Consider the following 13,785-nt stretch of genomic DNA (forward strand, 5'->3'; position numbering starts at 1 on the left):
CTTCCTTCTGTTCTGTACCTACACCTGCAGCAGTCATAGATCAGCACAATGTGGGTGTCACTTTACAGCTCTGACTGTCAGGATTCCAGCTCAAAACCTGGACCCACATCACTATCTGTCTCCTTGAGGCCTGCACTAATCAAGACACTCAGACCAGCCAATACCAGAAAAAACCAGATGGAAAAATTTAAGCACAAGAACATAATCAACAGAGGCCAATGCAATATGGCACAATAAAAACCTATTGGTCCTACTACAGCAAGACCTGGATATCTTTACACATGTAAAGAATAAGTTTTTTACCCTATATATTATCATGCAAAGATGATAAATACTTTTAATGCGTATAAAACAAATTTTTAAGTAAATGTATTAAAGTACAATCAAAGAGGTAGAAACACTTAAAAAGGAAACAAATAAATACTTTAACTGAGGAAATAACAACAATATAATCAAACAGATAATGGGAATGAATAAAACATTCTATAATTTAAAAAAGGAAAGAAAACAGATAATGAAATCACAAATGTTGGCAACGCAGGTGATGGAAAACCCAAAAAAGATAACAGGAAACACAGATGCAATTATCACCAACACAATAGAAGAAAGAGAAGAATATCAGGAATAGTGCACACCATAGATGGCATGGATATATGAATAAAAGAATATGTCAAATGTAAAAGCTTCCAAACTCAAACCATCCAGGAAATGTGCAAACCTATTGAAAGGCCAAACTTAAAAATAATAAAAGAGGGTAAACTACCCAGTTCAAAGGGTGAAAAAATGCCTTCAACAAAATCATAGAAGAAATCATTATTAACTTAACGATAGAGATGGCTATAAATGTGCAAAAACCTTATTGAACATCAAATAGAATCAGAAAAGAAAATCATTGCACCACATAATAATCAAAACACTAAATGTACCGAAAAAAGAAAGGATATTAAAAGCTGCGGGTAAAATGGCCAAGTAACGTAAAAAGGTAGCGTTCTCAGAATTATATCTGAGTTCTCAACAGGGACACTAAAAGCGAGAAGATCCTAAAGTATGTTTTACAGACCCTAAGGGACCAAAGTTGACAGGCCAGACTACTATAGCTAGCAAAACTCCAATCACATTAGACAGAGAAACCATGATATTATATAGCAAAAGCAAATCGAAACAATATCTATCTGCTAAATAAATCCTACTGAGGATACTGAAAGGATAACTCTAATACAAGGAGGATAACTATACCCAAGAGAACATAAGAAATTAATCACCTCACTGCAAAATAAAAAAAAGGAAGAATCATACACACAACTCCTCCCACATCAAAATAACAGGAACTAATATTCATTAATATCATTATTTATATTAATATCAGTGTACTCAATTCACCAATAAAAAGGCACAGGCTAACAGACAGGTTACATAAACAATATCTATCTTTTTTTTTCTTTTTTTCGGAGCTGGGGACCGAACCCAGGGCCTTGCACTTGCTAGGCAAGTGCTCTACCACTGAGCTAAATCCCCAACCCCAACAATATCTATCTTATGCTGCATACCAGGATCACACCTCAGGAACAAAAATAGATAGTATCTGAGTGTAAAGACCTGGAAAATTTTTTCCCTGCAAAGGGACTCAAAAAAGGTGCTGGAGTAGCCATTCTAATACTTAATAAAACAGACTATCAATCAAACTTAATCAAAGGAGATGGAGAATGACCTTTCATCATAATAAAGGGAAAGATCCTCTGAACATCTAGGACACAAATGTAAGAGCATCCACATTCTTCAAAGAAATTTCACTAAAGCTCAATCACACAGTGAACCTTACACAATACTAGTGGGAAGTTCATAGCTCCACTCTCACCAATGGACAGGTAATCAAAATTGAAACTATATAGGAGGAAATTAATAGCACTAAGTTCCTCAAGAAATTATAGAGATCTCATGTTAGCAACTTAACAGCATGCATGAAAGCTCTAGAAAATGACACAATACGAGCAAAAGGAGAAGATGGCTGGAAATGTTAAAACTGAGGGCTGAAGTCATTCAATATAAAGCAAAGAGAACAATATAAAGAATCAACAATACCAAGACCTGTTTTATTGAGAAAATCAATACGATAGAAAAACTCATAATCAAACTAAGAGGCACAGAGATGGTATCTAAATTTACAATATCAGAAGTTAAAAAGAAAGCATAATATTAAAACCTGAGGAAATTTAAAAGCTCAAATCACACAGTGAACTTCACAAAATAATAGTGGGAAGATCAAAGCTCTACTCTCACCAATGGATAGGTAATCAAAATTGAAACTATTCAGAGAAAAATGAAACTAATAGATTTTTTTTCCACAGAACTGCAAAACATATGGATGATTTTCTAGACAGGTACTACTTGCTATACTTGAATTAAGATCAGAAAAACTATCCCAACAGTCCCATAACCACAAAAGAAATAGAAATAGTCATTAAAATCTCCTAACCAAGAAAAAAATTCTTGCACATTATGCTTTTAGTGTAAAATTCTAAAAGACTTTTTAATAAGACATACCGATAGTCGTCAAAAAAGACACAGACACAGATGGTAAAACAATTTAATTCATTTGGTGTGTCCACTATTACCCTGATAGCTACTCCACAGAAAAAAATAAACAAAGAAAACCTCAGACAAATTTCATTTATGAACATAGACATGAACATATCCTTTAAAATTCTTGCAACCCAAATCCAAGAAAATATCAGAAACATCATTCACCACAACATAGTATGCTTAATCCTGTAAATCTAGGCATAGTTTCATATATTAAAATATATCAACATATCAACATCGATATTCATAAGGGAAATTGGTCTGAAGTTCTCTTTCTTTGTTGGGTCTTTGTGTGGTTTAGGTATAAGAGTAATTGTGGCTTCATAGAAGGAATTCGGTAGTGCTCCATCTCTTTCAATTTTGTGGAATAGTTTGGATAATATTGGTATGAGGTCTTCTATGAAGGTCTGATAGAATTCTGCACTAAACCCGTCTAGACCTGGGCTCCTTTTGGTTGGGAGACCTTTAATGACTGCTTCTATTTCCTTAGGAGTTATGGGGTTGTTTAACTGGTTTATCTGTTCCTGATTTAACTTCGGTACCTGGTATCTGTCTAGGAAATTGTCCATTTCCTACATATTTTCAAGTTTTGTTGAATATAGGCTTTTATATTAAGATCGGATGATTTTTTGAATTTCCTCTGAATCTGTAGTTATGTCTCCCTTTTCATTTCTGATTTGTTAATTTGGACACACTCTCTGTGTCCTCTCGTTAGTCTGGCTAAGGGTTTGTCTATCTTGTTGATTTTCTCAAAGAACCAACTTTTGGTTCTCTTGATTCTTTCTATGGTCCTTTTTGTTTCTACTTGTTTGATTTCAGCTCTGAGTTTGATTATTTCCTGCCTTCTACTCCTCCTGGGTGTATTTGCTTCTTTTTGTTCTAGAGCTTTTAGGTGTGCTGTCAAGCTGCTGACATATGCTCTTTCCTGTTTCTTTCTGCAGGCACTCAGCGCTATGAGTTTTCCTCTTAGCACAGCCTTCAATGTGTCCCATAAGTTTGGGTATGTTGTACCTTCATTTTCATTAAATTCTAAAAAGTTTTTACTTTCTTTCTTTATTTCTTCCTTGACCAGGTTATCATTGAGTAGAGCATTGTTCAATTTCCACGTATATGTGGGCATTCTTCCCTTATTGTTATTGAAGACCAGTTTTAGGCCGTGGTGGTCTGATAGCACGCATGGGATTATTTCTATCTTTCTGTACCTGTTGAGGCCCGTTTTTTGACCAATTATATGGTCAATTTTGGAGAAAGTACCATGAGGAGCTGAGAAAAAGGTATATCCTTTTGCTTTAGGATAGAATGTTCTATAAATATCTGTTAAGTCTATTTGGCTCATGACTTCTCTTAGTCTGTCTACGTCTCTGTATAATTTCTGTTTCCATGATCTGTCCATTGATTAGAGTGGGGTGTTGAAATCTCCTACTTTTATTGTGTGAGGTGCAATGTGTGTTTTGAGCTTTAGTAAGGTTTCTTTTACATATGTAGGTGCCCTTGTATTTGGGGCATAGGTATTTAGGATTGAGAGTTCATCTTGGTGGATTTTTCCTTTGATGAATATGAAGTGTCCTTCCTTATCTTTTTTGATGACTTTTAGTTGAAAATTGATTTTATTTGATATTAGAATGGCTACTCCAGCTTGCTTCTTCTGAACATTTGCTTGGAAAGTTGTTTTCCAGCCTTTCACTCTGAGGTAGTGCCTGTCTTTGTCTGAGGTGTGTTTCCTATAGGCAGCAGAATGCAGGGTCCTCGTTGCATATCCAGTTTGTTAATCTATGTCTTTTTATTGGGGAATTGAGGCCATTGATGTTGAGAGATATTAAGGAATAGTGATTATTTCTTCCTGTTATATTCATATTTGGATGTGAGGTTATGTTTGTGTGCTTTTCTTCTCTTTGTTTTGTTGCCAAACGATTAGATTCTTGCTTCTTCTAGGGTATAGCTTGCCTCCTTATGTTTGGATTTACCATTTATTATCCTTTGTAGTGCTGGATTTGTAGAAAGATACTGTGTAAATTTGGTTTTGTCATGGAATATCTTGGTTTCTCCATCTATGTTAATTGAGAGTTTTGCAGGATACAGTAACCTGTGCTGGCATTTTTGTTATCTTAGGGTCTGTATGACATCTTTCCAGGATCTTCTGGCCTTCATAGTTTCTGGCGAGAAGTCTGGTGTGATTCTGATAGGTTCCAGATGGTGTTTGTTGTTTTCCTCTGGCGTCCGATATGTGTGTGCAGAGTGCAGTCTCTTCTGGTTTCCCAGGCGTGTCTGCCTCTCTGAAGGTTCAGCTCTCCCTCCCACGGGATTTGGGTGCAGAGAACTGTTTATCTGGTCTGTTTCCTCAGGTTCCGGCGGTGTCCCAGGCGCAAGGGTCCTGCCGCACCTGGGCCCTCCCCCACGGGAACCCAGAGCCCTTATACATTTTTTTCTTGGGCCAGGGATGTGGGCAGGGGTGGGCACTGTTGGTGGTCTCTTCTGCTCTGCAGCCTCAGCAGTGCCCACATGACCAGGCGGTGAGGTCTCTCTCCCATGGGGTCTGGGAGCAGAGAGCTGCTGGGGGCCAGGATGCGTGGGTGTGGGACTCTCGGAAGACACAGGAAGTGCCCGGTCCTAGAGGAATTCTGCCTCTGTGTGTCCCGAGTTCACCAGACAGGTCTCTTGCAGCAGAAAAGTTGGTCTTACCTGTGGTCCCGAGGCTCAAGTTTGCTCGCGGGGTGCTGTCCACGAGCTCTCTGCAGCAGCAGCAAACAGGAAGATCTGCGCTGCTGTTTCCGGGAGCTTCAGTGCACCAGGGGTCCAGATGGCGTTTTCCTCTGGATTCAGTAATGTGTGTGCAGAGTGCAGTCTCTTCTGGTTTCCCAGGCGTGTCTGCCTCTCTGAATATTTAGCTCTCCCTCCGTCTTACAATTTTTTAACAGTGCTGAACCAAGAACCTTGGGCATGCCAAACCAGTGCTGCACCACTGATCTACAACTGAAGCCTTCAAGATCTATTTCTTGAAAGGGAAAGTACAGAGCTTAAGGGTTTGAGTTCATCACCAGTGATGCCATAACACATGTGGGCTATATTTCTTTTAAGCTACTCATTTGCATGGTGTTCAATTTGCAGTTTCTAGCTAGTTAAATGCGTGTGCATGCATACTGAACATGTCCAGGTTGGCATATACTCATGTATGTGTAAGACAGGACAGTCACAGTCATTCCTTCTGGGTCTACCTTGTTTTTTGAGATAAGGTCTCACTTTTATTTGGATGTTAATTGTTTTAGATAGGTTAATTGTTCAGAAAGCCTTGGGAATGGTCTTGTTTTCACTTCTCCAGTGCTGATAATAAGCACATCTCACCATGTTTTCCAATATCTTGGATGTTTTGGAGTTTGAGTATAGGTAACCATTATGACCTCATGCATTTGTGTCATGCAACACTTTTTTTGTTTAAACCATTTTCCAGCTCTAAATGCCTAGATTTATTTGCTCTATTTAAGTAACATTTTTAAAAAGCCTTATTAAAATTATCTGTATGTATGTATGCATGCATGTATGTATGTATCCATGTATATATTCATGTATATACGTATGTATACATGTATGCTAGGAGCTTGTGGAGGCCTAAGGTGTCAGAGTGCCCTGGAACAGGAATTATAGGTAGTTATGAAACATCTGACACAGGTGTTAGGAACAGAACTCAGGTCCTCAGCAAAATTAGTACATACGCTTAAGCATTATGCTGTTTCTCCCATGTTATTGTTTAGTACAGCAGCTCTCAGAGGAATTATGTGGAAATCTGTAATATAAGCAATAGACATGAGGACCTCAGGCAATGCCCCTGAGAGAATGACTAAAGGTGAGTAGGGCCTATGCTATTTTTGTTCTTCAAGTTTGCTCAGATTGGAGGACAAAATACTGATAATGGGTACAATAAAATGATTGCCAGTTCAGCTCAGCTCCATGATGTTTTTTACAGTGTCCTCAAGTACTCTCTAAACAGCTGGCTAGAAAAATTTCAGCACTGGATGGGGTGGTGTAAGCCTTTAGTCTCAGCACTTAGAAAGCAGAGACAAAATAGTATTCTTGATTTCTAGGCAATCTAGTATACATAAAGGATTTGAGGGCAGCCAGAATTTGTAAGCCTGTTGATATGCTTGGACATTATTAAAAATTAAGCACATAGACAGATGATAGCTCTAGATTATTCTGCAATGACTCCAAAGTCAGACAATGTGTGATTTTTAATATGACCATTAATATGATGGGATCTGTAATCACCTTGTAATCAAATACCTTGGCACACTATGTTGTAATTTCTAGCTAGGATTAGATGAGGTATGTAAACTGAACTTAAACCTGACTTGCAAAATTCTTAGAATAACCCTTCCTTCCTTAAACTCCAGTTGTCAGGTGTCTTGTCATAGCAATGAGACAACCTGTCTCAAAACAGATAGGTGTGTCTTTCTACTATACCCAAAACCTTGAACTGTGTGTGTGTGTGTGTGTGTGTGTGTGTACTCATTAAAACACAAATATATCAAAATCTAATGATTCAAACTTAAAATAACCCTGTTAAAATGGGGTTCAGAGCTAAACAAAGAATTCACAGCTGAGGAATATCAAATGGCTGAGAAGCACCAAAAGAAATGTTCAACATCTTTAGTCATAAGGGAAATGCAAATCAAAACAACCCTGAGATTCCACCTCACACAATTCAGAATGGCTAAGATGAAAAACTCCAGTGACTGCAGATGCTGACAAGGATGTGGAAAAGAGGAACACTTCTCCATTGTTGGTGGGATTGCAGGTTAGTACAACCATTCTGGAAATCAGTCTGGAGGTTCCTCAGAAAATTGGACATTGCACTACTTTAGGACCCAGCATATACCCAAAAGATGTCCCAACATACAACAAAGATACATGCTATTCTATGTTCATAGTAGCCTTATTTATAATAGACAGAAGCTGGAAAGAACCCATATGCCCTTCAACAGAGGAATGGATTCAAAAACTGTGGTACATCTACACAATGGAGTACTGCTCAGCTATCAAAAACAATGACATTTTGAAACTCATAGGCAAGTGGTATGAACTAGAAAATATCATCCAGAGTGAGGTCACCCAATCACAGGAAAATACACTTGGTATGCAGTCACTGATATGTGGATAGTAGCCCAAGAGCTGAAACTTCCCAAGATGCAATCCACAGACCACAGGAAGCTGAAGAAGGATGAACAAAATGTGGATGCTCCCACTCCTTAAAAGGGGAAAATATCCATAGGAGGGGATATAGAAGCAATGTTTAGAGCACTGACTGAAGGAATTGCATTTCAGAGCGTGCCCCTCATGTGGCATATATATATATATATATATATATATATATATATATATATATATATCCTCCAAAATTAGATAAGATCGATAAAGCTAAAAAATACGTGCTGAAAGGGATCGAATATAGATCTCTCCTCAAAGACACACCAGAGCATGTCTAATACAGAGGTCAATGCTAGCAGCAAACCACTGAACTGAGTACAACTCCTGTTGGGAGGAATTAGAGGAAATACTGAAAGAGTTGAAGGAGCTTGCAACACTATAAGAACAATAATGCCATTTGGACCTGCAGGTCCCCCACGATCCATACACCACCCGGACCTGAAGGGACTGGATCAACTGTTCTCTGCACCCAAACCCCATGGGAGGGAGAGCTAAATCTTGAGAAGGGCAGACACGCCTGGGAAGCCAGAAGACACTATACTCTGACCACATTTCTGACTCCAGAGGAAAACACCTAACACCATCTGGGACCCCCGGTGCACAGGGGCTCCCAGAAAAGGTGGTGCAGGCCATCCTGGTTGCTGCCTTCACGGAGAGCACAAAAGCAGCCCCCCACGAGCAACTTGATCTGTCGGCCCACAGGTAAGACCAAATGTTTTGTTCCTAGCAACATGACTTGTGGAATCAGGACACAGGCCCACAGGAACAGCTGAAGACAAGTAGATAGGAAAGACTACACGCCCGAAAGCAGAACACTCTGTTCAAATAACTGACTGAAAGAAAACAGGAACAAAGGTCTTCAGCACTCCTGACACACAGACCTTTAGGAGGTGTAGCCACTGTCAGAAATAGCAGAACAAAGTAACAACAGAGACAATCTGATGGCGAGAGGCAAGCACAGGATCCCAAGCAACAGAAACCAAGACTACATGGGATCATCGGAGCCCATTTCTCCCACAAAAGTAAACACTGAATATCCAAACACACCAGAAAAGCAAGATCTAGATGTAAAATCATATTTGAACATGATGCTGGAGGACTTCAAGAAATACATGAAGATCTCCCTTAGAGAAATGCAGGAAAACATAAATAAACAAATAGAAGCCTATAGAGAGGAATCACAAAAATCCCTGAAACAATTCCAGGAAAACACAAACAATCAGTTGAAGGAATTAAGAATGGAAATAGAAGGAATAATGAAAGAACACAGGAAACAAACCTGGATATAGAAAACCAAAGGAAGAGACAAGGAGCCGTCGATAGAAGCATGAACAACAGAATATAAGAGATAGAAGAGAGAATTTCAGGAGCAGAAGATTCCATAGAAACAATCGACACAACTGTCAAAGATAATGTAAAACGGAAAAAGCTATTGGTCCAAAACATACAGGAAATCCAGGACTCAAGGAGAAGATCAAACCTAAGGATAATAACTTTGGAAGAGAGTGAAGACTCCCAGCTCAAAGGACCTGTAAATATCTTCAACAAAATCATAGAAGAAAACTTCCCTAACCTAAAAAAGAGATACCCATAGACATACAAGAAGCCTACAGAACTCCAAATAGATTGGACCTGAAAAGAAACACCTCCCGACACATAATAGTCAAAACACAAAAAACACAAAATAAAGAAAGAATATTAAAAGCAGTAAGGTAAAAAGGTCAAGTAACATATAAAGGCAGACCTATCGGAATCACTCCAGACTTCTCGCCAGAGATTATGAAAGCCAGAAGATCTTGGACAGATGTCATACAGACCCTAAGAGAACACAAATGTCATACCAGGTTACTGTATCCTACAAAACTCTCAATTAACATGGATGAAGAGTCCAAGATATTCCATGTCAAAAACAAATTTACACAATATCTTTCTACAAATCCAGCACTACAAAGGATAATAAATGGTAGAGCACAACATAAGGAGGCAAGCTACACAATAGAAAAAGCAAGAAACTAATCGTCTTGGCAACAAAACAAAGAGAAGAAAAACAAACACTCATATTCTCACATCCAAATATGAATATAACAGGAAGCAATAATCACTACTCCTTAATATCTCTGAACATCAATGGTCTCAACTCCCCAATAAAAAGACATAGATTAACAAACTGGATACACAATGAGGACCCTGCATTCTGCTGCCTACAGGAAACACAACTCAGAGACAAAGACAGACACTACCTCAGAGTGAAAGGCTGGAAAACAACTTTCCAAGCAAATGGTCTGAAGAAGCAAGCTGGATTAGTCCTTTTAATATCGAATAAAATCGATTTTCAACTAAAAGTCATCAAAAAAGATAAGGAAGGACACTTCATATTCATCAAAGAAAAAATCCACCAAGATGAACTCTCAATCCTGAATATCTATGCTCCAAATACAAGGGCACCTACATACATGAAAGAAAACTTACTAAAGCTGAAAACACATATTGCAACTCACACAAGTAGTAGGAGATTTCAAAACCCCACTCTTATCAATAGACAGATCATGGAAACAGAAATTAAAGAGAGGCATAGACAGACTAAGAGAAGTCATGAACCAAATGGTTGACAGATATTTATAGAACATTGTATCCTATAGCAAAAGGATATACTTTCTTCTCACCACCTCACGGTACATTCTCGAAAATTGTCCATGTAATTGGTCTTAAAACTGGCCTCAACAGATACAGAAAGATAACAATAATCCCATGTGTCTCATCAGACCACCAAGGTATAAAGCTGGTCTTCAATAGCAATAAGGAAAGAATGTCCACATATACATGGAAGTTGAACAATGCTCTACTCAATGATAACCTGGTCAAGGAAGAAATAAAGAAAGAAATTAAAGACTTCTTAGAATTTAATGAAAATGAAGGTACAATACACCCAAACTTATGGGACACAATGAAAGCTGTGCTAAGAGGAAAATTCATAGGTCTGAGTGCCTGCAGAAAGAAACAGGAGAGAGCATATGTCAGCAGTTTGATAGCACACATAGAAGCTCTGGAACAAAAAGAAGCAAATACACCCAGGAGGAGTAGAAGGCAGGAAATAATGAAACTCAGATCTGAAATCAACCAAGCAGAAACAAAAAGGAGCATACAAAGAAAAAACAGAACCAAAAGTTGGTTCTTTGACAAAACTAACAAGATAGATAAGTCCTTAGCCAGACTAATGAGAAGACACAGTGAGTGTGTACAAATTAACAAAACCAGAAATGAAAAGGGAGACATAACTACAGAATCAGAAGAAATTCAAAAAATCATTAGATAGTACTACAAAAGACTACATTCATCAAAAGTTTAAAATCTTCAGGAAACAGAATTTCCTAGACTGATACCAGGTAACAAAGTTAAATCAGGAACAGATAAACTATTTAAACAGTCCCATAACTCCTAACAAAATAGCAGCAGTCATTAAAGGTCTCCCAACCAAAAGGAGCCCAGGTCCAGAGAGGTTTAGTGCACAATTCTATCAGACCTTTATAAAAGACCTCATATCAACACTATCCAAACTATTCCACAAAATTGAAACAGATGGAACACTACCGAATTCCTTCTGTTAAGCCACAATTACTCTTACATCTAAATCAAACAGAGACATAACAAAGAAAGAGAACTTCAGATCAATTTCCCTTATGAATATCGACACAAAAATACTCAACAAAATTCTGGCAAAACGAATCCAAGAGCACATCAAAAAAATTATCCATCATGATCAAGTAGGCTTCATTCCAGGCATGTAGGGATGGTTTAATATACAGAAAACTATGAACGTGATCCAGTATATAAACAAAATGAAAGAACAAAACCACATGATCATTTCATTAGATGCTATGAAAGCATTTGAGAAAATTCAACACTACTTCATGATAAAAGTCTTGGAGAGAATAGGAATTCAAGGCCCATGCCTAAACATAGTAAAAGCCACATACAGCAAACTAATCGCTAACATTCAACTAAATGGAGAGAAACTTGAAGCACTAAAATCAAGGAATATACAAGGCTATCCACTCTCTCCCTACTTATTCAATATAGTTCTTGAAATTCTAGCTAGAGCAAAACAAAAGGAGATCAAGAGGATACAGATTGGAAAAGAAGAAGTCAAAATATCACTATTTGCAGAAGATATTATAGTATATTTACATGATCCCAAAAGTTCCACTAGAGAACTACTGAACCTGATAAACAACTTCAGCAAAGTTGTTATGTATAAAATTTACTCAAATAAATCAGTAGCCTTCCTCTACACAAAAGAGAAACAATCTGAGAAAGAAACTAGGGAAACAACACCCTTCATAACAGTCCCAAATAATATAAAATACCTCGGAGAGACTTTTACCAATCAAGTAAAAGATCTGTACAATAAGAAATTCAACCTCTGAAGAAAGAAATTGAAGAAGACCTCAGAAGATGGAAAGATCTCACATGATCATGGATTGGCAGGATTAATATAGTAAAAATGGCCATTTTACCAAAAGCGATCTAGAGATTCCATGCAATCCCCATCAAAATACCAATCCAAATCTTCAGCGAGCTAGACAGAACAATTTGCAAATTCATCTGGAATAAAAGAAATCCCAGGATAGCTAAAACTATCCTCAACAATAAAAGGACTTCTGGGGGAATCATGATCCCTTAGCTCAAGCAGTTTTACAGAGCAATCGTGATAAAAACTGCATGGTATTGGTGCAGAGACAGACAGATAGACCAGTGTAATAGAATTGAAGAACCAGAAATGAAGCCACACACCTACAATCACTTGATTTTTGATAAAGGTGCCAAAACCATCCAATGGAAAAAAGATAACATTTTCATCGAAAGGTCCTGCTTCAACTGGAGGTCAATCTGTAGAAGAATGCAGATTGGTCCATGCTTATCACTCTGTACAAAGCTTAAGTCCAAGTGGATCAAGGACTTCCACATTAAACCACATATACTCAATCTAATAGAAAAAAAAGTGGGGAAGAATCTCAAACACATGGGCACTGGAGAAAATTTTCTGAACAAAACATTAATGGCTTATGCTCTAAGATTAAGAATCGACAAGTGGGATCTCATAAAACGGCAAAGCTTCTTTAAGACAAAGCACATTCTTGTTAGTACAAAATGTCAAGCAACAGATTGGGAAAAGATCTCTACCAATCCTACAACAAATAGAGGGATTATATCCAAAATATACAAAGAACACAAGAAGTTAGACCACAGGGAGACAAATAACCCTTTAAAAGAAATCGGTTTCAGAGCTAAACAAAGAATTCATAGCTGAGGAATGCCGTATGGCTGAGAAATACCTAAAGAAATGTTCAACATCTTTAGTCATAAGGAAAATGCAAATCAAAACAACCCTAAGCTTTCACCTCACACCTGTGAGAATGGCTAAGATCAAAAATTCAGGATACAGCAAATGCTGGTGAGGATGTGGAGAAAGAGGAATTCTCCTCCATTGTTGGTGGGATTTCAGACTGGTATAACCATTCTGGATATCAGTTTGAAGGTTCTTCAGAAAGTTGGACATTGAACTACCTGAGAACCCAGCTATACCTCTCTTGGGCATGTACCCATAGGATGCCCCAACATATAAAAAAGACACATGGTCCACTATGTTCATAATATCCTTATTTATAATAGCCAGAACCTGGAAAGAACCCAGATGCCCTTCAACAAAGTAATGGATACATAAAATGTGGTACATCTACACAATGGAATATTACTCAGCTATCAAAAACAATGACTTTATGAAATTCATAGGCAAATGGATGGAACTGGAAAATAGCATCCTGGGTGAGGTAACCCAATCACAGAAAAACACACATGGTATGCTCTCATTGATAAGTGGCTATTAGCCCAAATGCTTGAATTGCCCTAGATACACAGAACGCATGAAACTGAAGAGGGATGACCAAAATGCAAGTCTTCACTCCTTCTTTAAAAGGGGAACAAGAATACCCTTGGGAAGGAATAGGG

The sequence above is a fragment of the Rattus norvegicus genome, chromosome 4, assembly GCF_021556685.1.
Source record: "Rattus norvegicus strain SHRSP/BbbUtx chromosome 4, alternate assembly SHRSP_T2T, whole genome shotgun sequence".
NCBI lineage: Eukaryota > Metazoa > Chordata > Mammalia > Rodentia > Muridae > Rattus > Rattus norvegicus.